The sequence below is a fragment of the Tamandua tetradactyla genome, chromosome 8 (genome assembly GCF_023851605.1).
Source record: "Tamandua tetradactyla isolate mTamTet1 chromosome 8, mTamTet1.pri, whole genome shotgun sequence".
In the NCBI taxonomy this organism is placed as follows: domain Eukaryota; kingdom Metazoa; phylum Chordata; class Mammalia; order Pilosa; family Myrmecophagidae; genus Tamandua; species Tamandua tetradactyla.
The window spans coordinates 13,357,251-13,384,170 of record NC_135334.1 but is presented as its reverse complement, the minus strand read 5'-3'; the positions used below and the strand labels follow the sequence as shown (position 1 = coordinate 13,384,170).

Below are 26,920 nucleotides of genomic sequence, written 5' to 3'. Positions count from 1 at the left end.
CCCATTTATCGAGTGACCAGAAAAGCTGCTAATTTTGAGTGGGGACCTGAACAAGAGGAGGCTCTGCGACAGGTCCAGGCTGCTGTGCAAGCTGCTCTGCCACTTGGGCCATATGATCCAGCAGATCTAATGGTGCTAGAAGTGTCAGTGGCAAATAGAGATGCTGTCTGGAGCCTTTGGCGGGCCCCTATAGGAGAATCACAATGCAGACCCTTAGGATTTTGGAGCAAAGCCTTACCATCTGCTGCAGATAACTACTCTCCTTTTGAGAAACAGCTTTTGGCCTGCTACTGGGCCTTAGTAGAGACTGAACGCTTAACCATGGGCCACCAAGTTACCATGAGACCTGAGTTGCCTATCATGAGTTGGGTGTTGTCTGACCCACCAAGCCATAAAGTTGGGCATGCACAGCAGCACTCTATTGTAAAGTGGAAATGGTATATATGAGATAGAGCCAGAGCAGGTCCTGAAGGCACAAGTAAGTTACATGAAGAAGTGGCACAAATACCCAGGGTTTCCACTCCTCCTGCCACATTACCTTCTCTTTCCCAGACCAGAGCTATGGCCTCTTGGGGTGTTCCTTACAGTGAATTGACTGAGGAAGAGAAAACTCGGGTTTACAGGTGGTTCAGCACGATATGCAGGTACCACCCGAAAGTGGACAGCTGCAGCATTACAACCCCTTTCTGGGGTGTCCTTGAAGGACAGTGGTGAGGGGAAATCCTCCCAGTGGGCAGAACTTCAACCCATGCACCTGGTTGTTCATTTTGCTTGGAAGGAAAACTGGCCAGAGGTGCGTTTGTATACTGACTCATGGGCTGTTGCTAATGGTTTGGCTGGATGGTCAGGGACTTGGAAAGACCATAATTGGAAAATTGGTGACAAAGAGGTCTGGGGAAGAAGTATGTGGATAGACCTTTCTGAGTGGGCTAAAAACATGAAGATATTTGTGTCCCATGTGAATGCGCACCAGAGGGTGACTTCAGCAGAGAAAGATTTTAATAATCAAGTGGATAAGATGACCCATTCTATGGATACCAGTCAGCCTCTTTCCCCAGCAACTCCTGTTACTACCCAATGGGCTCATGAACAAAGTGGTCATGGTGGTAGGGATGGAGGTTATGCATGGGCTCAGCAACATGGACTTCCACTCACCAAGGCTGACCTGGCTACAGCCACTGCTGAGTGCCCAATCTTCCAGCAGCAGAGACCCACACTCAGCCCCCGATATGGCACCATTCCCCAAGGTGACCAGCCAGCTACATGGTGGCAGGTTAATTACATTGGACCACTCCCTTCATGGAAGGGGCAGCGATTTTTTCTAACTGGAATAGACACATACTCTGGATATGGGTTTGCTTTCCCTGCACGCAATGCTTCTGCCAAAACTACTATCCGTGGGCTTACAGAATGCCTTATCCATCGTCATGGTATTACACATAGCATTGTTTCGGATCAAGGAACACACTTCACAGCAAATGAAGTGCAGGAATGGGCACATGCTCATGGAATTCTCTGGTCTTACCATGTTCCCCATCATCCAGAAGCAGCTGGATTGATAGAACGGTGGAATGGCCTTTTGAAAACTCAATTACGGTGCCAACTAGGTGGCAAAAACTTGAAAGGCTGGGGTAATGTTCTCTAGGAAGCTGTGTATGCTCTGAATCAGTGTCTGCTGTATGGTACTGTTTCTCCCATAGCCAGAATCCATGGGTCCAGGAACCAAGGGGTGGAAATGGGTGTGGTGCCACTCACTATTACTCCTAGTGATCCACTAGGAAAATTTTTGCTTCCTGTCCCTGCTACCCTGAGTTCTGCTGGTCTACAGGTTTTAGTTCCAAAACGGGGTGTGCTTTCTCCAGGAGAAACAACAGTGATACCACTGAACTGGAAGTTAAGATTGCCACCTGGCCACTTTGGGCTACTTATACCTCTGGATCAATACACCAAGAAGGGGATTACATTATTGCCTGGGGTAATTGACCCTGACTATCAGAAGGAAGTAGGACTGCAACTACATAATGGAGGTAAAGAAGAGTTTTCTTAAAATATAGGAGATCCCCTGGGGCGTCTATTAGTACTACCATGCCCTGTGATTAAAATCAATGGAAAACTGCAACAACACAATCTAGGCAGGACCACTAATGGCTCTGAGACTTCAGGAATGAAGGTTTGGGTCACCCCACCAGGCAAAGAACCACGGCCAGCTGAAGTGCTTGCTGAGGGGAAAGGGAACATGGAATGGGTAGTGGAAGAAGGTAGTGATAAATATGAACTTCGACCACGTGATCAGCTACAGAAACGAGGACTGTAATGCTGTTTTGTTTGTGTTATGCTATTTAAGTTGAAAGATATCAAGTTTAAGGATGAATGTTGCCCAAGGATTTGCAAGCTATTCTGGAGAGATTTAATGTGTTTCCAGTTATATGCAGGACAGTTGAGTATTGTCAGGTAAAAGAAAAAATGTGTGCTTATTTGTTTTCATTTGGAAATTAAGTATGGTCTAAGGTGATATATATATATATATATATATATATATATATATATATATATATATATATATATATATATATATATATATATATATATATATGTGCCAAGTTGACAAGGGGTGGACTGTCATGGTTAGGGACAGGTGTCAACTTGGCCAAGTTGTGGTACCTGCTCATCTGATTGGGCAAGCGCTGGCCTGTCTGTTGCAATGAGGACATTTCATAGGATTAGGTCATGATCACGTCAGCTACATCCACAGCTGATTCCATTTGTAATCAGCCAAAGGGGAGTGTCTTCTGCAATTAGTGATGCTAAATCTAATCACGGGAAGCCTTTTAAGGAGGAATCAGAGGAGACAGGTTGCATTCCTGCTTTGGCTGGTGAGCCTCTCCTGTGGAGTTCATCCAGGCCATCCATTGGAGTTGTCGGCTTCGCAGCCTGCCCTGTGGATTTTGGACTCTGCATTCCTATGGTCACATGAGACACTTTCATAAATTTTATATTTGCAAGTGTTCCCTGTTGATTCTGTTTCTCTAGAGAACCCTAACTAATACACCCGGTAAAACCAGAGGTAAGAATTTTAGTAACTGATAAAGATATGTAGATTATTTTAGAGGATTGTATGAGTACAAAAATTCATTAATGCTGTATCTCTCAGGGTTCTCCAGGGAAACAGAACCGAAAGGATGTGTGTGTACAGAGAGAGATTTATTATAAGGCTTGCATTAATGCAACTGTGAAAGCTGGCAAGTTCAAGATCTGTGGGGCAGACTGGAGGCTAGAAATTCTGGTAAGAGTGATGTTGATCGGTTGAGTCTGAATTCCTTAAGGTGGAAACTCAGGAGGGAGAGGAGGGCATAGTCTTGAGGCAGAATTCCTTCTGCCCCCTGATATTCCCACAGTTATCACACTTAGGATCTTCAACTGATTGATAAGGATCACCCACATTATTGAGAGTAATCTCCTTAAGGTCAGCTCGTGCTAAGCCACCTATGAAATCCCCACTCAAAAACTAGGGCATGGTTGCCAAAATGAAATCCAAACCATAACCCAGGCAAGTAAAAACATAAATTAACCCTCACAAATGCAGTCTAGAATTTTCCTATACAACGATGCTCATTTTTTTAACAAAGCAGCATAGTTTGGTGGAGCCAAAACAGACTGCTGGTCTGAGCCCTGGGTTCTAGGCCAAGTTCTGTCTCATACTAGCTATGTGGCCTTGGGTAACTTACTTAACTTTTAGAGCCTCAAATTCCTAGACAATCAAAAAAGATATCATAGCACTCCACTTTTTTTTATGCTATGCTCAATTAAGACATCAAGTATCAAACACATTCAATCGCAACACGGCCTTAAAGATACAAGTGTACAGCCGGGGACCTGGGTTCGATTCCCAGACCATGCACACACACACACAAAAGAAAAAAGATACAGATGTACAAATCATGAAGCTAAAAACTGCAGGCAAGAGAAGGAATTTAATAACAGGAGAGAACAGAGGTTATTTTCAGTTACAAGTTAGCAATACATGATAGACCTCAGGCAGGTCAGTTAATGGGCAACTCTACAGTTTTCCATGAAAATGGAAATCAAAGTCCTACTCTAAGTACTTTCCCCCCTATACCCAAGTATTTGGGGAAGTATTAATGAGATCCATCTTTTTCATAAGGAAGAAATAGTTAAAATACTGAGAATTTACTTTACTAGCTTAAGAAATACATTTCAGAGACAAGAGATATCTGTAAGTTTCCTATGCCAGCAATGATGGTTCATGCTTTCTAGAGAAGATGCCTATAATGAGTACTTTTCCACTAAGGAAATAATAGTGTGAAGGCAATAATAATAATAATATAATAATTATAATAGTAATAATAATAAATAACTATTGTGTGCTAGGAACACTAGTATGTGCTAATGCACAGGCTACACAAAGACCAATCAAATCATAAGTTCTATGGATGGAATCAAATCATCGATACTTTTTAATGCTCCCTGTGATTCTAATAGACAGCCAAAATAAAAATCCATGCCTTAGGGCTTCAATTTCAGTGAAAATGTAAGAAAAACATTCAGACACATCATAATAACTCACATTTTTAAGGGCATTTGAGGTTTGAAAAAATTTCTAAATATGCAATATCTCATGTTATTTTCACAACCACCTTGGGAATTTAGTTTATTAATTTTTTATCATTCATATATAAATATAGACTTATCAATAAGTGATGGATCTGTAACTACCATGTCACTCTCACACTACAAGGATTTGTAGATCTGGGTAAGGCCTGAGAGTTTGCATTTCTAAAAAATTGCAGGTGACACAATTGAAGCTGGTCCATAGACTAACCTTTAATCTCCACTGTTTTTGAATATTTGAAACAAGATCATTGTAAAACCTTCGGATCTTGCATTTTCCTCTCATTTTCACGATCTTTGAACACTCAGGGGTAGGTCTGTTGACCTCCCAGCAAACAGAATTGAGGAGAGGAGGCATGAGAAAAGAGCCCAGGATCCCTCAACCAGAGACAAACACTGAAAACAAGCAGTCCAGGGGATGCCTTTCATGGGTTTTCTCTCCCATCTTCACAGGCTCCAACTGCAAGAAGAATGGCTGCAGAAAATCACTCCACAGTGACAGAGCTCATTCTCAGGGGACTAACTAATCAGCCAGGACTCCAGCTCCCCCTCCTCCTCTTCTTCCTCGGGATCTACACGGTCACCATGGTGGGGAACCTGGGCATGATCACACTAATTCACATGAATCCTCAGCTTCACACCCCCATGTACTTCTTCCTCAGCAATTTGTCCCTTGTGGACATGTGCTACTCCTCTGTCATTACCCCTAAGATGCTGGTGAACTTTGTAGTCAGAGAAGAACATCATCTCCTATGCAGGGTGCATGTCACAGCTCTATTTTTTCATTGTTTTTGTTGTTGCTGAGAGTTACTTGCTGACCGTGATGGCCTATGACCGCTATGTTGCCATCTGCAACCCTTTGCTTTATAACATCATCATGTCCCATCAAGTCTGCTCCCTGCTGGTGGCTCTGGCCTACATCATGGGACTCATCGGCTCAACAGTAGAGACCATCCTCATGTTAAAGCTGTCCTATTGTAAGGTCCTCATCAGTCATTACTTCTGTGACATCGTCCCTCTCATGAAGCTCTCCTGCACTAGCACTTATGATATCCAGATGGTAGTTTTCTTTTTGGCTGGCTTCAACATTGTAGTCACTAGCATAATGGTCCTTGTTTCCTATGCCTTCATCCTTTCCAGCATCCTCCACATCAGCACCACGGAGGGCAGGTCCAAAGCCTTCAGTACCTGCAGCTCCCACCTGGCAGCTGTGGGAATGTTCTACGGCTCTACTGCGTTCATGTACTTGAAGCCCTCCACAGCCAATTCCCTGGCCCAGGAGAACGTGGCCTCCGTGTTCTACACCACAGTGATCCCCATGCTGAACCCTCTGATCTACAGTCTGAGGAACAAGGAGGTCAAGGCTGCCCTGCAGAAAACACTGCAGATAAAATGATTTTGATGTGAAAGTTCTGATCCTTTCCGTCTTAAGTATAACCTGTCATCAATTCCAGAGAGAAGCCCTTGAATGTTGGTCCAACCAACTCTGCATGCTTCTCTCTTCCTCCCCTCCCTCTCTTCTCTCTTGCTAACTCTTTGAAACTGACTGATTTCAGTTCACACTTTCTTTCATATAGTATGTTTTCTCTCTTCTGAGCTTTTTGAAAAACATTTAACTTATTGTAACTTCACATAAACTTTACACCTTCAGCCTTGAGTTTGAAAGCCATTCATTGTTTTATTACCTTCTGTGGAGAAAATATTAGTAGATCCTATTCTTACTTTTTGTAATAAGGAATACACAAGACGAAGAGGTAAATTTCAAGGTTATCACTGTCTTCTCTCTCACGTCTATTTATAACCTTACCCAAGAAGTTTTGCCTGATCCCTTTATTCAGTTGTGTTAGAAACAATGATAATAATAATAGCAGCCTATACTTTTTGGAGCTTACTATAAGCCAGACATTCATCTTAGGGCTCCACATGCGTCATTTCAATTGTACCTCACTATACCTCAATTAAACACCTAGAGACACTATTTTTATCCCCAATTCACAGGTATTGACATTTTGTTTTATAACTCATTTAGGGTTATATGGCTGATGAACAAACAACACTGGGGTTCAAACTCAGGTCAAGATGACTCCAGAGCCCACACTCTTGGTTATCACATTATCCCCTTCACTTTAGATTTTCTCTGCACTGCTTATTGATTCTCCCTTAATTAAGTCCTTCCTAATATTAACTCAAATCACCTCCTTTATCACTGACAAACCTTTCTTCCTTTATAGGCAACTTCTACAAAATGGCTAAAACAAGATTGCACTGTGGTCATCAATTGGACTTGGTTTGCCTGAGTCTTGCCCAGTTTTAACAAATCCTATATCTCAGGAAATCACTATATCTCAGGAAACCACTCAGCCCAGGCACCAAAATGATGTTTTGTCACCCTGAATTGCACATTGCTGTAAGGTTCCCAGCCAAAATCCTTCCAAAAATCCATTTGTCTCTGGACAAAATTTCTTCCCCTATTGCATATAATTACATCAAGGATACACATTTTAGATTCAGCGGTTTTATACTGCAAAAAATTTAGGGGCATTTTTGGATCATTCAGCTGTGTTTGGTTCAATATTGTATCAGTCTGTGTTTCATTATAAGAACTAGGAATCACTCCAAGATTCTCAAGCAGAAATGGATCTAATATAGGAAATTACATGTATCTATTTTTTTGAATGGTTGGAACAGGAGGTTGGGAGTTCCCATTGGGGGACTAGTGAGTCCAAAGCAATTCCACAGTAGAGAGGACCTAAAAGTTAGGAAGCCCCTGCTGTGGCTGTCACTGCTGCCACCATGAAAAGTGTCTCTCAGACAAAAAAAAATTGGCAAGCAAACAACAGCATTGTAGGATAGCATTCTAAATCAGAGATTCTACAAAATGATTATCACCTGGGAACTAATTAGAAATGAAAACTTCCAGCCTCACCAGAACTTCTGAATAATTGGGTGGGGCCCAGTATCTGTTTTCTAAGAAACCCTTAGGAGATTGTGTTACACACTCCCACATTCCAGATCTCACTAATTCACATGTGGAACCCTTCATGCCTGGAAATCTGAGAATTTTAACTTTTACCCTTTTAACCCTCTAACCAGAGAGACAGTGGAACTGATATGGAGAGCATTCCAGAGTAGCTACTTTACATATTTTCTCCTGACCCTCCTCCAGCAGGAGCTAAAAATGCCACCATTAAAGATCCCCTGTATTTCAAAGAATATTAAAAATTCATCTTTTTTTAATAAAATTGAGAAATGATTAAGCAAAAAAAGTGTGGTGCATTTGATTACATGAAACATTAAGATTTTCGTTCATCACAAGTTACCAGGGATAAAGTTAATAGCAATATAATAGAATTGGAGAAGATATCTAACTAGCACGTAAACACCTGAAAGTCCATAAGAAAAAGACATCATCAACAACAGGAGTAAAATGGACATAATGTATAAAACAGACAATTTGCAGAAGGAAAACCTGAAGTGCCCCCGAGCATATGAAAAGATGCTCACTGGTTATTAATAGGAAGAGTATAAATTAAAATAACAATGAGATATCTCTTTATATTTATAAAACTGGAAAAAAATTTAAAATCTGGATGGTGTTAAATGTTAGTGAGGATGTGACAATTGAAGAACCCTCATGTGTGTAGACTATTCTGTAGAACAAAATATTACTTAGGAAAAATACGCAAATGCCTCTGCAGGACTTAGCAATCCTTGCCTTGGGATTCAAACTATGCTAGAACTATTCTCTGCTATGCCCACATGAAAGCATGTACAAAGATGCTCATTGTATAGGAAATTGGAGACAAAATGGGCACCCACCACTGGGGAGCAAAGGATTACCTTTAAACAACATGGATGGAAATTACAGCATAGTAATGTGTGGGAAAAGAAAGATAACAAAATATACAGCACATTATTTATGTATTTTAAAAATGCAAGCACATAAATCAACAAAAGCACATTTAGGAAGCCTAAACCCCTTAAGCAGTTTAGAATGATGATCCTGAGACATATGATGCATGAAAGTGAGTGTGATGGTTTGAAGCTGTATGTACCCCAGAAAAGCATGTTCTGATAGCTAATCCATTTCCTTGACTGTTTACTCATTGTAAGTAAATTCTTTGGTGAGCAGGATCTTGAGGTGAGAAGAGACACACCTCATTCAGGGTGGGTTTTAATCCCCTTACTGGAATTCTTTAAAGAGAATGAAACATAAACAGAACAGAAACTGAGACCTCTCTGAAACTGAGAACAGAGAAACTGAGTCATGCACACAGAAGCTGAGAAAGAAATCCACAGACAGAAAGCCAAAAGCTGAAAACAGTGACCCCTGGGAGAGAAGGGAGACAGCAGCAGACCCTAGCCCAAACACCCCTAAAGACAGATAGAAAGGTCAAAGGTGATGGTGGAGTTATACAGAGAAGATAGGATTTAACAAATGGGTATGTTTGCTGAATCATTAAGTAGATATCTGTGTTAGTCTTCAATATCTTAGAGCAGCAAGAAGTAAAAACCTAAAATTCTGGAATTGTGACCCATGTCAAGCTCTGAAACATGTTCTACAACTTATTAACGTGCTGTGCTTTGAAATTTAGTGCTTTTTTTATATATGTTTGTTGCTTCCTGTTGAAACGGAGCTCGAAGGATATTAAGGAATGATGAGAAAGAAAGAAAGGAAGAAGGAGAGAAAGAAAGACACAGACGGGCTCAGGGGGTCTGAAGCTAGAGTTTACTTCAGACAGACTTCAGACAATTTTATTCTTAACCAGATCCTGGTTATATACCATAGAATGACAATAGGCATGCATGCATTTCCTGAGGGAACAAAGTTCTTATCTTTCAGTGTTCTTCCTTCGTACTTAAAATAACCATTTGGGGTAAACAAACATTCTCTTCCTCCTAGACTGTCTTACATAAATCAGATAACATAAAGCAGCTTACTGCCGCCACCACCCTAATGCCATCTACTCCCAAGTAGTTCCGCAGGTCTTATATTAATCCTATCTCCTACATATGTTATTTTTCACAAAAAGGAAAAAAAGTCAATTGTGATAATAAAAAATATTTAAGCCTTCTAGCCTCCTATATTCTGGAGCAGCCAGAAGGAAAAATCTGAAAGGATCTGTTCTGTAACTACTTCTTGAGGGTCCTTTGGGAACTATTGCTTTTTTATTTCAGGCTTTGTATATACAATATATTATACAACTTAAAAAGTTATTTTAAAAAAGGAACAAAAATAAAAATTCCTTTTCCTAGATCCACCTCTCCATCTACATCACTCAACACACCCAAGATGCCCTAGATAAGAGGGTGACACTGGACTACTGAAGAGAGATATGGGTAGGCCAGCCCTTAATATTTGTGGGGCTGTCGAAGGATTACAGATGAAGCCCCACACACCAAATATCTGAATATATAAAAGTTATGAACCAAGTAAACAAAAAGTTAAATATTTTCTTTCCTTCTACCTTTACATATATAACATCATAGCAAGCTAAAGAGCCAGGCTCAGATTTAGAAATCTCAGATTTCTGGGTTCCATATCAGAATGTGGTACTAGGAGAAGAGTTTCCTACCTCCTGGTCCCCTGCGCACAGCGACAGCTTCCCACCTTCCACTTTCCAATCCTAGGTCTTCTCCACTCTACAAGGGGCCTCACACATACATACAGGAGCATCTTCACGTCCGAATTCCATCCACAGCCCTTAAACACAGCTGCAACCTGGATATGTGGGTCTGAGGGTGAACAACCATCTGTGTGGTCTGCCTTGCGATAGTGAGTCAGGGGAGAGCCTCCAAGTAGGGCAGGGTATTTGGGCAGGGAATTGGGTTATGCCCAACACTGAAAGCAAAGTCTAGAAGGGGGAGAGGACAGGTTCTGATTTGGTGCATCCTCGTGGTCCCATGTATTATGCATCCCATGTGGAGAGGCACAACCAGAGAAAGGTCAGGTTAGGGCAGAGGATAAGAGCTGGGAAAGAACAACTATGTAAGAGACAGAATCAATTCCTTGAGTCTGTAAAGAAGGATTTTATAAAACTTAACAGTAGCTAACTTTTCTTATGTAAAGAAGGATTTTATAAAGAAAAGAGTTATGGGCCCCATCAGGCTAAAACAACCCGGGACTTCCCAGGGGCGGTTATCTGCTGCCTTTGTTATGCAAGGTTTTCTGCTGCCTTGGTTATGCAAGGTTGTAACTGCCAGAGAAAGTTTATCTAAGAATGCAACTGAGAAGGTTGAGTAAGGGAGTTTTGCACGAGACAGCTGCTTCTTGCAAGAAGCAGCTCCCATGACTCATGCACAAAAAATGTTTGTTATCTGCTTCTTGCAAAATGTTCGTTATCTACTTCCTGCATAAAGCAGAACCTGTAACTAATGTTCAACCCTCAAACCCCACACCCTTATCCTGGCCCTCAAAAGGCTTCCCAAAACCCAGGTTCGGGGCTCTCTGTTCCTGCATGTTCAGTGAGCCCCACGCATGTGTGGTAAATAAACCCCTTGCGTGTTGCATGAGAGAACGTCTCTTGGAGTCTTCCTTTGCGTGGCAAAACTCTCGAATTCTCGCATTCTTACAAGTCCAAAGTGAGAATTTCTGTTGCTGTAAATACAAAAACCTGAGGTTTTGACTGAAGAGAAGATGAGTGATGTAGGAATGCTTTCACTTTCTGCCCCTTTTGCCCTCTCCTTACAATTCCAAGCACAAGATTGAAAACTTCGCAAGCCCCTGGGATCCCCTTGCAGACCAGCAAGGCTGGCTGGGCTGTGCTAGCACGTGCAGAGGCAGACCCAGTCCACTTTTCACAAACAAGGCAGCAGCCACTCAGACAGGTCCGTGTCCGAGGGTGCTCAGGGACCTGGCCTGAAACAAGAATGAGAATTGCCAAAAGACCTAAATACATCACAACCTCAGCCTCCTCCTCTTCTCACCCCCATACCAGGACAACAATCTGAAGAGGGAGCTCTCAGAACATTCAGTTCCAGGGCTCTGTATTAGTAAAAGGACAGAAAAGATGTTAAAACACAGCCACACACCCAAGCTCTGTCTAGTGATACCTGAGTAGGAACTTACAGTCCTTTTTTCCCTTTTCTAGAAGGAAAATCGCTCTGATAATGAAAGAGTGGACAATCCTGAGACTATAACCTTGTATCACTGTTATACTAGAAAATAAAAGCCTCGTCCCTTCGTGTTGAAATTTCTTGATGGCACTGACCTAAGGCCTAATAGCTAATCAGGACATGCCCTAATATTCCTCTCCAGTCGAAGAAAAGAAATGCCATCTTTCCACAGCAGAGCAACCGTAAGATGATATTTTAACAGTTGTTTAAGATGGGCCATAGAAAACATCACTTTTTGTACATTTTCACATTCAAAAACTGCAACAACAAATACAAATTGCTCCCAGAGTCTGCCTAGAAACCTAGAGAAGAAAGGGCCTACAGATACTCTCCCAAGGAGGAATTACTTCTGGGGACAAGAAGCATTGCTCATTGTGTTCACACATGAAGAACTCTGACTACTCACAGGCACAATTTCACTTAACTCTTAGACTACTTAACCTCAAAGTATGAGTTCGATTCCTATTCTGCACCCCTCTCGAAAAATGTAAAGGATTGAAATTTTACAGAGCATGTGCTCTGAACACAGAAGATTATATGAGAAATAAATAACAAAAATATATCTGAGAAAAAAAATCACATAGTAAAAAACATATTTCTAAATAAGAAATTGGCCAAAGAAGAGGAAATCACAGGGAAGATGGTAAAATAATTTGGATGAAAAAATAATGAAAACAAAAATTACTTTCTCTATATCCTGGGAAAATAAATTATCAGAAGTCTAGACAAAATGGTTTTCACAAAAGTGGTAATCATAGCTTTACTTATACTAATAAAACCTTGGGGACAATGATGCATTTTAATATTCACCAACAGAAAAGAAAAGCTTAAATAAAATATATATCCATGATAAATCCATGCAAAATTATAACTCGAAATATTTATTAATAAGGAAAAATGTTCACATTATAATGATAAGTTAAATGGCATTTCATAGCATGGCATATAGAGGATGAACCAACTGGAAGAAAATTTCATAATGCAGTTGTTATTCTCCATTGCTGATTTGTGAATGATGCAGCTCTATCAGTTACCTATTGCTGTATAACAATCACAAAACCCCTCTGGCATACAAGAATGATACTTGTTATCATTTTTTTTTATTTGGCCAGGATTTATATGACAAATTCCATATCCTGGTTCAGTTAAATAACAAGAATTACTTGTCTGAAAGTTTTGTAGTCTTGAAGCCCAAAATCAAGGTATCAGCACAGTCCTGCTTTCTCTGAAGTCTGTACCATTCTGAAGGTGGCTTGCAGGCAACCCATAACTCAATCTTTGGTCCCCTCACTTGAGGGGACCTCAAGTTTTTCTTTGTCTCTTCCTCAATCTTATACATTGCATCCAATTTTCTTCTGCTTACAAGAAGTCCAGTTATATTGTATTAAGGTCTACCCTGATTGAGCTTGGCCACATTTTAATAAGATCTTCAAAGATCCTATTTACAAATGGGTTCACATCAACAGAACCAGAAGTCATGCCTTGAACATGTCTTTGTGGGGGACATGATTCAATTCATATCACTCACATATCTAAAATTTGATTGTGGTAGCTGAGTGGGGTGGGTGTCTGCTCCACAAGTCTTCATTGTGAGAATGGGTCGGAAAGGCCACCACTTACCCAGGTGAAGCTCTTTTCAAAAGGCAGTGGTTGATGCACAAGAGGGAAAGCTCCATCTTAAGAGCCCACTCTCAGCCCCTGCTATTACACAACTGCTAATATACAAGTGACTGAAATGGGTCACACGGTCAAGCCGAATGTCAATGGGTAGGGAAATGTGTTCTACCAGGGCAAGGACATGGATACATGACACCGGTGATCTTTTCTCTCATACATATGTTTTCACAGCACAAATTTACAACAGTAAATATGAGCAGCTACAAAAAGAAAAAGAAAATAAAATGAAAATTTTTCTAAAAATACGTTAACTAAACATATAGAAAAGTTTTCTGAATGGAAAATACTTATAACCCTGGTGCTTCCAGCTATCGAGGGCTCTGACTTTGCCACAGCATCCACCAAACAGAAATGGAGCTGGTGCAAAACATGAGGTAGGGCAGGAGGTCTGGGGATCCTAATGTTTCTCCAGGTTTGCAGGGTTGGAGACCACAGGATACATCCAATCTAAAAATGTCTCTGCTCTCTCTCGTGTATCTTAGCCATATATCTTCCTACACTCTTTAGTGAGTGGTTACTCTTCTTATTTACCCCTGTAATGTTTGCTGCTTCATCCTATTCTAATCTGTATCTATTGTAAGAATCATTCTAAAAGGTGCTTTCATAAAAGTTTAAAACTAGAAGTGGCAACAGATATATGTAAATAGAGCAGGAGACATAAATACTTAAATATACATTAAATATCTCTTTAGGATTCTTAAGAAAAATGGTGCAATTACTTTTTCCAGCAAAGAGAATTTAAGAATGAAATTTCTAAACAGGAGGAAGAGATCTTTTCACTGTATAACCTCCACTTATACTGTTCAATGCGTAAGTATTCCATATTACTTAACCAAAATATATCATTTTTTAAAACAAAAGTTAGATTTGAGCTCATTTTTCTCATGCCTATGCAGAGGCCCAGAAAAATGAAGTTATTTGCCTAACATCATGCAAAAACTATAGGAAGTGTTAATAACTAGATGGAGTTCCAGCAGGGAGAGAACTGAGATTCATGAAGTGTCTGACATTGAATTCTCTCAAAAACCCCATGAGAGGAGAACTGCTGTCTCGCATTTAAAAACAAAGAAAATAATATTTAGAGACATTACATAATTTGCTCAGTCATGCAACTTCTAACCAACTGAACTACAATGCAATACTGACTCTACTATGTGGCTTAAAAGTACTAGAGTCTACATCCCAACCTCATATGGCCTCTTCACTTCAACCAGCTTATAATAAACAACAGAAAACTCAGTTTTCTTCCCTGTCCTATTCTGATTAAGTAACATTCTCAATCTTAAGGTTTTATTCTCACTGATCTGTTTCATACCAAAGAGCAAAGTTAAACACTCATCCAAACTATGTTGTTTCCCAAAAGAAGAGAACTTTCCCAAGGAAAAGTTCATAAACCAAAGTGTCTCCCCAGCACATAAACATGTTAATGTTTTTCAGAAGAAACTTTGCCATTAATGAAGCATTTAGGAGAAAATGTTCTCATGTATGACATAAACCTGCACCTCACTTTACAGAATGATGTGGATTTACAAACCAGCACTGTGATAAACTGTCTTTTTCCCACATAAGCCTGTATGGGAAGTATTTTTTACAGTGCCAGAAAATTCTGTGCAAGTTACCTCTTCTAATAATGAACTGCTGATTTCTGGAGAAGATGGCGGCTTAGTAAGACGCGCGGGTCTTAGTTGCTCCTCCAGAACAGCTACTAGGGAAGTAGAAACGGTACAGAACAGCTCCTGGAGCCACAACAGAGACCAAGAAGACAACATACCCCATTCTGGAATGGCTGACTGGCTGGGAGAACCCGCCGCGGTGAGATCACCAAGGGGCGCGAGCTTCCCCGGGCCAGGGTGGTAGGAGGCCAGAGACCCTCCCTCTCTCCTTCCCGGGCTGGCTGGGAGAATTGGACAGGCAGTCCCCTCAAGCCACAGCAGCTGGCACTACCCCCATGCGCGGCTCCCCGGACCAGCTGGGAGAATTGGATCGGAGATACCCCAAGCCGTGGAAACTGATGACTGGGGTCCTTTCCAAACACATGGCTTCCCAGCCGGCTGGGAACGGTGGATAGGCACTCCCCCAAGCCGCGGCAGCCGTCCTCCTCCCACCACACTTGGCACCCCGGGACGGCTGGAAAATTTGGACAGGCACTCCCTCAAGCCGTGGAGGCCAACGCCCTCCCGCCACACTTGGCGCCCTGGGGCCGGCTGGGAAATTTGGACAGGCGCTCCCCAAGCCGCGGAGGCCGGCGACCCTCCCCACGCGCGGATTCCCGGCCTGGCTGAGAGATTCGGATTGGCACTCCCCCAAGCCGCTTTGGCTGGCGAGCCTCTCCTACAGCGAGAGTTTTCCAAAGTTAAAGGAGCCACCGCATCTTTTACACTTGGGACCCGCAGACATACAAGCGACACGTGCACCACCTACTGGGTAGGATAAGAAAAAGAGAGCCCAGAGATTTCACAGAAAAATCTGTCAACCGGCTGGGTCCCATACCCAGGGAAATCTGATTAAATGCCCAGATGCCAGGAGAAAATAACGGACCACGCTTGGAAAATTGAAGATATGGTGCAGTGAAAGGAACAAACCAATAGTTCAAATGAGATACAGGAGCTGAGACAACTAATGCTGAATATACGAACAGAAATGGAAAACCTCTTCAAAAGTCAAATCAATAAATTGAGGGAGGACATCAAGAAGACATGCACTGAACAAAAAGAAGAAATAGAAAAACTGAAAAAACAAATCACAGAACTTATGGGAGTGAAGGAAAAAGTAGAAAAGATGGAAAAAACAATGGATACCTACAATGGCAGATTTAAAGAGACAGAAGATAGAATTAGTGAACTGGAGGATGGAACATCTGAATTCCAAAAACAAACAGAAACTATAGGGAAAAGAATGGAAAAATTTGAGCAGGGGATCAGGGAACTGAATGACAATATGAAGTGCACAAATATACGTGTTGTGGGTGTCCCAGAAGGAGAAGAGAAGGGAAAAGGAGAAGAAAAACAAATGGAAGAAATTATCACTGAAAATTTCCCAACTCTTATGAAAGACCTAAAATTACAGATCCAAGAAGTGCAGCACACCCCAAAGAGAATAGACCCAAATAGGCGTTCTCCAAGACACTTACTAGTTAGAATGTCAGAGGTCAAAGAGAAAGAGAGGATCTTGAAAGCAGCAAGAGAAAAACAATCCATCACATACAAGGGAAACCGAATAAGACTGTGTGTAGATTTCTCAGCAGAAACCATGGAAGCTAGAAGACAGTGGGATGATATATTTAAATTACTAAAAGAGAAAAACTGCCAGCCAAGACTACTATACCCAGCAAAATTGTCCTTCAAAAATGAGGGAGAGACTTCTGGAGAAGATGGCGGCTTAGTAAGACGCGCAGGTTTTAGGTCCCCCTCCAGAACAGCTACTAGGGGAGTAGAAACAATACAGAACAGCTCCCGGAGCCACGACAAAGATCAAAAAGACAGCATACCCCATTCTGGAATGACTGACTGGCTGGGAGAACCCGCTCCAGTGAGATCGCCGAGGGGGGGCGGGTCGCCCCCGGCTGTGGCGACAAGCGGCCGGAATCCCTCCCTTCCTCCTTCCCAGGCCAGCTGGGAGAATTGGACAGGGGGTCCCCTCAAGCCGGGGTGGCTGGCGCCCCCCCCCACGCGCAGCCCCCTGGACCAACTGGGAAAATTGGATTGGAGATTCTCAGGCTGCAGAGAACAGTGACAGGGGTCCCTTCCAAACATGTGGCCTCCTGGTCCGGCTGGAAACGGTGAAATCTCCCAGGCTGCAGAGGCTGGCGCCCTCCCGCCACACTTGGCGCCCCGGGCTGGCTAGGAGATTTGGACGGGCACTCTCCCAGGCTGTGGCGGACGGCGACCCTCCCGGCGTTCGGATCCCTGGGCCGGCTGGCACTCTTCCAAGCCACTTCGGCTGGCAAACCTCTCCCACGCTGAGAGTTTTCCAAAGTTAAAGGACCCACAACACTTATTACTGGTGGGACCCGCAGACAAACGAGTGCTACGAGCACCACCTACTGGGCAGGATAAGAAAAACAGAACCCAGAGATTTCACAAAAAAATCTTTCAACCTGTTGGGTCCAACACCCAAGGAAACCTGACTAAATGCCCAGACGCAAGCAGAAGATAATGGATCACGCTCAAAAAATTGAAAATATGGCCCAGTCAAAGGAACAAACAAATAGTTCAAATGAGATACAGGAGCTGAGACAACTAATGCTGAATATACGAACAGAAACGGAAAACCTCTCCAAAACAAAACCGATAAATTGAGGGAGGACATGAAGAAGACATGCGCTGAACAAAAAGAAGAAATAGAAAAACTGAAAAAACAAATCACAGAACTTATGGAAATGAAGGATAAAGTAGAAAAGATGGAAAAAACAATGGATACCTACAATGATAGATTTAAAGACACAGAAGAGAGAATTAGTGATTTGGAGGATGGAACATCTGAATTCCAAAAAGAAACAGAAATGATAGGGAAAAGAATGGAAAATTTTGAACAGGGAATCAGGGAACTGAAGGACAATATGAAGCATACAAATATACACATTGTGGGTGTCCCAGAAGAAGAAGAGAAGGGAACAGGAGGAGAAAAACTAATGGAAGAAATTATCACCGAAAATTTCCCAACTCTTATGAAAGACCTAAAATTACAGATCCAAGAAGTGCAGCACACCCCAAAGAGAATAGACCCAAATAGGCATTCTCCAAGACACTTACTAGTTAGAATGTCAGAGGTCAAAGAGAAAGAGAGGATCTTGAAAGCAGCTAGAGGAAAGCAATCCATCACATACAAGGGAAACCCAATAAGACTGTGTGTAGATTTCTCAGCAGAAACCATGGAAGCTAGAAGACAGTGGGATGATATATTTAAATTACTAAAAGAGAAAAACTGCCAGCCAAGACTACTATACCCAGCAAAATTGTCCTTCAAAAATGAGGGAGAAATTAAAACATTCTCAGACAAAAAGTCACTGAGAGAATGTGTGACCAAGAGACCAGCTCTGCAAGAAATACTAAAGGGAGCATTAGAGTCAAATACGAAAAGACAGAAGTGAGAGGTATGGAGAAGAGTGTAGAAAGAAGGAAAATCAGATATAATGTACATAATACAAAAGACAAAATGGTAGAGGAAAATATTATCCAAACAGTAATAACACTAAATGTTAATGGACTGAATTCCCCAATCAAAAGACATAGACTGGCAGAATGGATTAAAAAACAGGATCCTTCTATATGCTGTCTACAGGAAACACATCTTAGACCCAAAGATAAACGTAGGTTGAAAGTGAAAGGCTGGGAAAAGATATTTCATGCAAATAACGACCAGAAAAGAGCAGGAGTAGCTATACTAATATCCAACAAATTAGACTTCAAATATAAAACAGTTAAAAGAGACAAAGAAGGACACTATATACTAATAAAAGGAACAATTAAACAAGAAGACATAACAATCATAAATATTTATGCACCAAACCGGAATGCCCCTAAATACGTGAGGAATACACTGCAAACACTGAAAAGGGAAATAGACATATATACCATCATAGTTGGAGACTTCAATTCACCACTTTCATCAATGGACAGAACATCTAGACAGAGGATCAATAAAGAAATAGAGAATCTGAATATTACTATAAATGAGCTAGACTTAACAGACATTTATAGGACATTATATCCCATAACAGCAGGATACACCTTTTTCTCAAGTGCTCATGGATCATTCTGAAAGATAGACCATATGATGGGTCAAAAACCAAGTCTTAACAAATTTAAAAAGATTGAAATCATACACAACACTTTCTCAGATCATAAAAGAATGAAGTTGGAAATCAATAATAGGCAGAGTGCCAGAAAATTGACAAATACGTGGAGGCTCAACGACACACTCTTAAACAACGAGTGGATTAAAGAAGAAATTGCAAGAGAAATTAGTAAATATCTCGAGGCGAATGAAAATGAAAACACAACATATCAAAACCTATGGGACGCAGCAAAGGCAGTGCTAAGAGGGAAATTTATTGCTCTAAATGCCTATACCAGAAAGGAAGAAAAGGCAAAAATTCAGGAATTAACTGTCCACTTAGAAGATATGGAGAAAGAACAGCAAACTAACCCCAAAGCAGGCAAAAGGAAAGAAATAACAAAGATTAGAGCAGAAATAAATGAAATTGGAAACATGAAAACAATAGAGAAAATCAATAAGAACAGAAGTTGGTTCTATGAGAAAATCAATAAGATTGATGGGCCCTTAGCAAGATTGACAAAAAGAAGAAGAGAGAGGATGCAAATAAATAAGATCAGAAATGGAAGAGGAGACATAACCACTGACCTCACAGAAATAAAGGAGGTAATAACAGGATACTATGAACAACTTTATGCTAATAAATACAACAATTTAGATGAAATGGACGGGTTCCTGGAAAGGCATGAACAACCAACTTTGACTCAAGAAGAAATAGATGACCTCAACAAACCAATCACAAGTAAAGAAATTGAGTCAGTCATTCAAAAGCTTCCCAAAAAGAAAAGTCCTGGACCAGATGGCTTCACATGTGAATTCTACAAAACGTTCCAGAAAGAATTAGTACCAACTCTCCTCAAACTCTTCAAGAAAATTGAAGTGGAGGGAAAGCTACCTAATTCATTCTATGAAGCCAACATCACCCTCATACCAAAACCAGGCAAAGATATTACAAAAAAAGAAAACTACAGACCAATCTCTCTAATGAATATAGATGCAAAAATCCTCAACAATATTCCAGCAAATCAAATCCGACAACACATTAAAAGAATTATACATCATGACAAAGTAGGATTCATCCCAGGTATGCAAGGATGGTTCAACATAAGAAAATCAATTAATGTAATACACCATATCAACAAATCAAAGCAGAAAAATCACATGATCATCTCAATTGATGCAGAGAAGGCATTTGACAAGATTCAACATCCTTTCCTGTTGAAAACACTTCAAAAGATAGGAATACAAGGGAACTTCCTTAAAATGATAGAGGGAATATATGAAAAACCCACAGCTAATAACATCCTCAATGGGGAAAAATTGAAAACCTTCCCCATAAGATCAGGAACAAGACAAGGATGTCCATTATCACCACTATTATTCAACATCGTGTTGGAGGTTCTAGCCAGAGCAATTAGACAAGAAAAAGAAATACAAGGCATCAAAATTGGAAAGGAAGAAGTAAAACTATCACTGTTTGCAGACAGTATGATACTATACGTCAAAAACCCGGAAAAATCCACAACAAAACTACTAGAGCTAATAAATGAGTACAACAAAGTAGCAGGTTACAAGATCAACATTCAAAAAACTGTAGCATTTCTATACATGAGCAATGAACAAGCTGAGGGTGAAATCAAGAAACGAATTCCATTTACAATTGCAACTAAAAGAATAAAATACCTAGGAATAAAATTAACTAAAGAGACAAAAAAACCTACACAAAGAAAACTACAAAAAACTGTTAAAAGAAATCACAGAAGACCTAAATAGATGGAAGGGCATACCGTGTTCATGGATTGGAAGACTAAATATAGTTAAGATGCCAATCCTACCTAAATTGATTTACAGATTCAATGCAATACCAATCAAAATCCCAACAACTTCTTTTCGGAAATATAAAAACCAATAAGTAAATTTATCTGGAAGGGCAGGGTGCCTTGAATTGCTAAAAGTATCTTGAGGAAAAAAAACGAAGCTGGAGGTCACACGCTGTCGGACTTTAAGGCATATTATGAAGCCACAGTGGTCAAAACAGCATGGTATTGGCATAAAGATAGATATATCAACCAATGGAATCGAATAGAGTGCTCAGATATAGACCCTCTCATCTATGGACATTTGATCTTTGATAAGGCAGTCAAGCCAAATCACCTGGGACAGAACAGTCTCTTCAAAAAATGGTGCCTAGAGAATTGGATATCCATATGCAAAAGAATGAAAGAGGACCTGTATCTCACACCCTATACAAAAGTTAACTCAAAATGGATCAAAGATCTAAACATTAGGTCTAAGACCATAAAACAGTTAGAGGAAAATGTAGGGAGATATCTTATGAAACTTACAATTGGAGGCGGTTTTATGGACCTTAAACCTAAAGCAAGAGCACTGAAGAAAGAAAGAAAGAAATGGGAGCTCCTCAAAATTAAACACTTTTGTGCATCAAAGAACTTCATCAAGAAAGTAGAAAGACAGCCTACACAATGGGAGACTATATTTGGAAACGACATATTGGATAAAGATCTAGTATCCAGAATTAATAAAGAGATGGTTCAACTCAACAACAAAAAGACAGCCAACCCAATTACAAAATGGGAAAAAGACTTGAACAGACACCTCTCAGAAGAGGAAATACAAATGGCCAAAAGACACATGGAGAGGTGCTCAACGTCCCTGGCCATTAGAGAAATGCAAATCAAAACCACAATGAGATATCATCTCACACCCACCAGAATGGCCATCATCAACAAAACAGAAAATGACAAGTGCTGGAGAGGATGCGGAGAAAGAGGCACACTTATCCACTGTTGGTGGGAATGTCAAATGGTGCAACCACTGTGGAAGGCAGTTTGGCGGTTCTTAAAAAAACTGAATATAGAATTGCCATATGACCCAGCAATACCATTGCTAGGTATCTACTCGAAGGGCTTAAGGGCAAAGACACAAACGGACATTTGCACACCAATGTTTATAGCAGCATTATTGCAAAGAGATGGAAACAGCCAAAATGTCCATCAACAGATGAGTGGCTAAACAAACTGTGGTATATACATACAATGGAATATTATGCAGCTTTAAGACAGAATAAACTTATGAAGCATGTAATAACATGGATGGACCTAGAGAACATTATGCTGAGTGAGTCTAGCAAAAACTAAAGGAAAAATACTGTATGGTCCCACTGATGTGAACCGACATTCAAGAATAAACTTGGAATATGTCATTGGTAACAGAGACAATCAGGAGTTAGAAACAGGGTAAGATAATGGGTAATTGGAGCTGAAGGGATACAGACTGTGCAACAGGACTAGATACAAAAACTCAAAAATGGACAGCACAATAATACTTAATTGTAATGTAATTATGTTAAAACACTGAATGAAGCTACATCTGAGCTATAGTTTTTGTTTCTTTGTTTGTTTGTGTCTTTTTTCTTTTTCCTTTTTTTGTATATTTTTTTATATTTTATTATTATTATTATTTTTAATTTTTTCTCTATATTAACATTCTATATCTTTTTCTGTTGTTTTGGTAGTTCTTTTCCTAAATCGATGCAAATGTACTAAGAAATGATGAACATACATGTATGTGATGATATTAAGAATTACTTATTGCATATGTAAAAAAAAAATGAGGGAGAAATTAAAACATTTTCAGACAAAAAATCACTGAGAGAATTTGTTATCAAGAGACCAACTCTGCAAGACATACTAAAGGGAGCTCTAGAGACAGATATGAAAAGACAAAAAGAGAGAGGTGTGGAGAAGAATGTAGAAAGGAAGATTATGAGTAAAGGTAAAAAGACAGAAAATTCGATATGACATATAAAATCCAGAAGACAAAATAGTGGAAGAAAGTACTATCCATGCAGTAATAACACTAAATGTTACTGGATTAAACTCCCCAATCAAAAGACATAGAATGGCAGAATGGATTAAAAAACAGGACCCATCTATATGTTGTCTCTCCTCAAAGGACGTGAAGGCAAGGACAGAAACGGACATTTGCACACCAACGTTTATATCAGCATTATCTACCATTACCAAGAGATGGAAACAGCCAAATGTCCATCAACAGATGGGTGGCTAAACAAACTGTGGTATATACATACGATGGAATATTATGCAGCTGTAAGACAGAATAAAGTTATGAAGTATGTAACAACATGGATGGACCTTACAGATATTGTGCTGAGTGTGATTAGCCAAAAACAAAAGAACAATTACTGTATGGTCTCACCGATACGAACTAACATTAGGGAATAAACTTGGAATATTTTGCGGGTAACAGAGACCATCAGGAGATAGAAATATGGTAAGATATTGGGAAATTGTGGCTGAAGAGATATAGATTGGGCAACAGGACTGAATATAAAACCTCAGAAATGGACAGCACAATACTACCTAACTGTAATACAATTATGTTAAAACACTGAATGAAGCTGAATGTGAGAATGATAGAGGGAGGAGGGCTGGAGGCATAAATGAAATCACAAAGAAATATGGATGATAAAGATTGAGATGGTATAATCTAAGAATGCCTAGAGTGTATAATGATAGGGACTAAAAGTACAGATCTAAAACATGTTGTTGCATGAGGAAGAACAAAGGAATGTCATTAGTGCGGGGTGGTGAAAATAGATGGTAATCAATATTTCAAAATTTCAACTGATGTGTGAGACTAAAGCAAAAAATGTTTATTTGGTGCAAAATTTATATTATGACTGGTGCATCTCCTAATATAACTTATGTAGATAGTTGTTTAAACATGATAAGTACATGGAACCTTGGGTAGGACATGAAATTTTGTTGGTTTGTCCAGAGTGATGCCCCAATGAATCCCAGAGTGATTTGATTACTGAGTGGAAATGTATTTGCAACGTCCCCTTCAGGGAATGGTGAGAACAGGTGAAAATCAACTTCCCAGGTTGAATTCTTAATATTCTCACAAGCAGTGTGGACAACCAAAGCTATAGGCTGAGCCGCCAGTCTTGAGGTCTGTTCATATGAAACTTAACCCCACAAAGGTTAGGTCAAGCCTACTTAAAATTAGGCCTAAGAGTCACCCCCAAGAGAACTTCTTTTGTTGCTCAGATGTGGCCTCTCTCTCCAGCCAACACAACAAGAAAACTCACCACCCTCCCCCTGTCTAGGTGGGACATGACTCGCAGGGGTGTGGACCTTCCTGGCAGAACACATGGGACAGAAACCCCAGAATGAGCTGAGACCCAGCATCAAATGATGAGAAAACCATCTCGACCAAAAGGGTAAAGAGGGAAATGAGACAAAGTGTCAATGGCTGAGAGATTGCAAACAGAGTCGAGAGGTTATCCTGGAGGTTATTCTTATGCATTAAGTAGATATCACCTTGTTATCCAAGATGGAATAGTGAGGCTGGAGGGAAATGCCTGAAAATGTAGAGCTGTGTTCCAGTGGCCATGTCTCTTGATGATGACTGTATAATGATATAGCTTTCACAATGTAACTGTGTGATTGTGAAAACCTTGTGCCTGAGGCTCCTTTTATCTACCTTGTCAACAGACAAGTAGAACGTATGGAATAAAAATAAATAGTAGGGGAAACAAATGTTAAAATGAATTGAGTTTGAAATGCTAGTGATCAATGAAAGGGAAGGGTGAGGGGTATGGTATGTAAATTTTTTTTCTGTTTTCATTTTATTATTCTGTTGTCTTTTTATTTCTTTTTCTGAATTGATGCAAATGTTCTAAGAAATTATGATGATGATGAATATGTAACTATGTGATGATATTGTAAATTACTGATTATATATGTAGAACGCAGTGAGCATATATTAAGAATGTTTGTGTGTCTTTCTTGTAATTTTTTAATTAATAAAAAATTTTAAAAATATATAACAACTGCATTGGATTGAAACATAAAATATGTCAAAATTGGGGGAAACTCATATGATATTAAAGAAAAAATAACTGGTCACCTTTGGAAGAAACAGAAAACAAACTCATCATTTTGAAAACTAGAAAATGCAGGAAAAGGGTTTTAAAAAAGCAATAGACTCAGTGGCAGAGTTCTTGCCTGCCAAGGTGGAGACCTGGTTCGATTCCCAGAGCCAGTCCACGCAAAAAACAAACAAACAAACAAAAATACTACAATACAAGGGATCCTTGTGATGATATAACTTTTTACCTTAAAAAGTGGTGGTGGTGGATAAATGAACCTACGCATGTGATACAATTGCATAAGAACTAAATAAATACATATTGAAAATAAGTATAACAGGGGGACCAACAACTACAACACATATACATCACTAGTACAAGGTGTTAATAGTAGGGTGATATATGGGGAAAAAATAACCTAACGCAAACTATGGACTATAGTTAACAGTAACATGTAATATTCTTTCATATTATAATAAAGGTACAAAGGTACCATGCCAATGCTAAGCGTCAATCCTAGGGGGTATTTGGGGAATGGGAATTTTCTTTTTGGAAAATGAAAATGTTCTCAGATTGATTTGTGGTGATGAATGCACAGCTCTGTGATTATGCTGAAAGCCACTGATTCTACACTTGGGATGTATTATATGATATGTGAAAAAAATATTTTTTTAAAAAAAACGGAGGGAATTGAATAAATTCAGTGGAATGCATCAATTTCAATGACAGGGAAGTCATATTATACCATAATTCTGCAAAACGTGATCACTGGAAGAAACTGTAAAAGGTAAAGGAAACTTTCTGTATTATTTCTCAGAATATGCACATGAATCTACAATTATAGTTATCTCAAAATAAAATGTTAAATTTTAAAATCTTCATTAACACTACATTCATGGGTAATACATTACTGAACATATTCTTGAATAGGAAATTTTCTTATGAACATATTCCACTCATGAATGAGAATGCATCAAGAAAGAATTCATAGAGTCTACCATCTCATTTCCCTCACCCTCCTGCCATTCTACCAGGTTAGTCCACAGGTGCAACAGCAGGGTGACAAATTTAGCATTCTTTACAAATTTAACATTCCTTGACTTAAACTATACAGTTTGTTTGGGTAAAGTATTTTAATTTATTTTAAATATTTTGAAGCTGGGTGTGTCATTTGTGCCTAGTGACATATAATTTTTATTCTTTTTTTTTTTTGGTATGCTGTATGGTGGGGTCACTTTCATTCTTTTTCCTAGTAAGTATACAGTTATTGCAGCATCATTTGTTGAATTTTTGTTTGTTTTTTGCTTGTTTGGGAAAGTGCATGGGCCAGGAATCGAACCCAGGTCTCTTGTAGGGCAGGCAAGAATTCTACCACTGAACTTCCCTTGCATCCCCTCTAATGACATATAAATATTGATGACAAGCAGCCATGACGGTGGAAACTGATGATGAGGTTGACAATGATGACTGAGGTGGTTGTGGGATGAGGAGGAGAAAGAGAAGCAGAAGCAAAGTGTTGGAGGTGAAATATCCCAAAACTGACATTAAGCCCTGAGCTTCCCAAGTTGCAAACTAAGTCCCTCAATTAAAGAAAAAATTAACACCCTTGGGAGGCAAAGCATGACTCACAGCAGAGGCATAAGCAAAGCCTCCTAATTGCTCATTCATTGAGGACCCAGTCCCTGGAGTGACCCCAAAGAGGTTCTGCTCCTATATAGATAAACAGACTACAAGGCTTTCAATCTTGGTGGACAGTTTTCCATGGCTCTGCTGCCCTCCCCGAGGAAATAACAGGACTAGATACAT

At 40.0% G+C, this 26,920-nt stretch overlaps 1 protein-coding gene and 1 pseudogene across 1 annotated transcript in view; one reads left to right on the top strand and one right to left on the bottom strand.

The window, feature by feature from the left end:
• LOC143643187 (olfactory receptor 8B12-like) overlaps positions 1 to 26,920 on the bottom strand; it is a 142,003-nt gene that overhangs the window by 85,682 nt on the left and 29,401 nt on the right. The gene's annotated exons all lie outside the window — the stretch shown is intronic.
• On the top strand, positions 5,101 to 6,025 carry LOC143643182 (olfactory receptor 8A1-like; annotated as a pseudogene).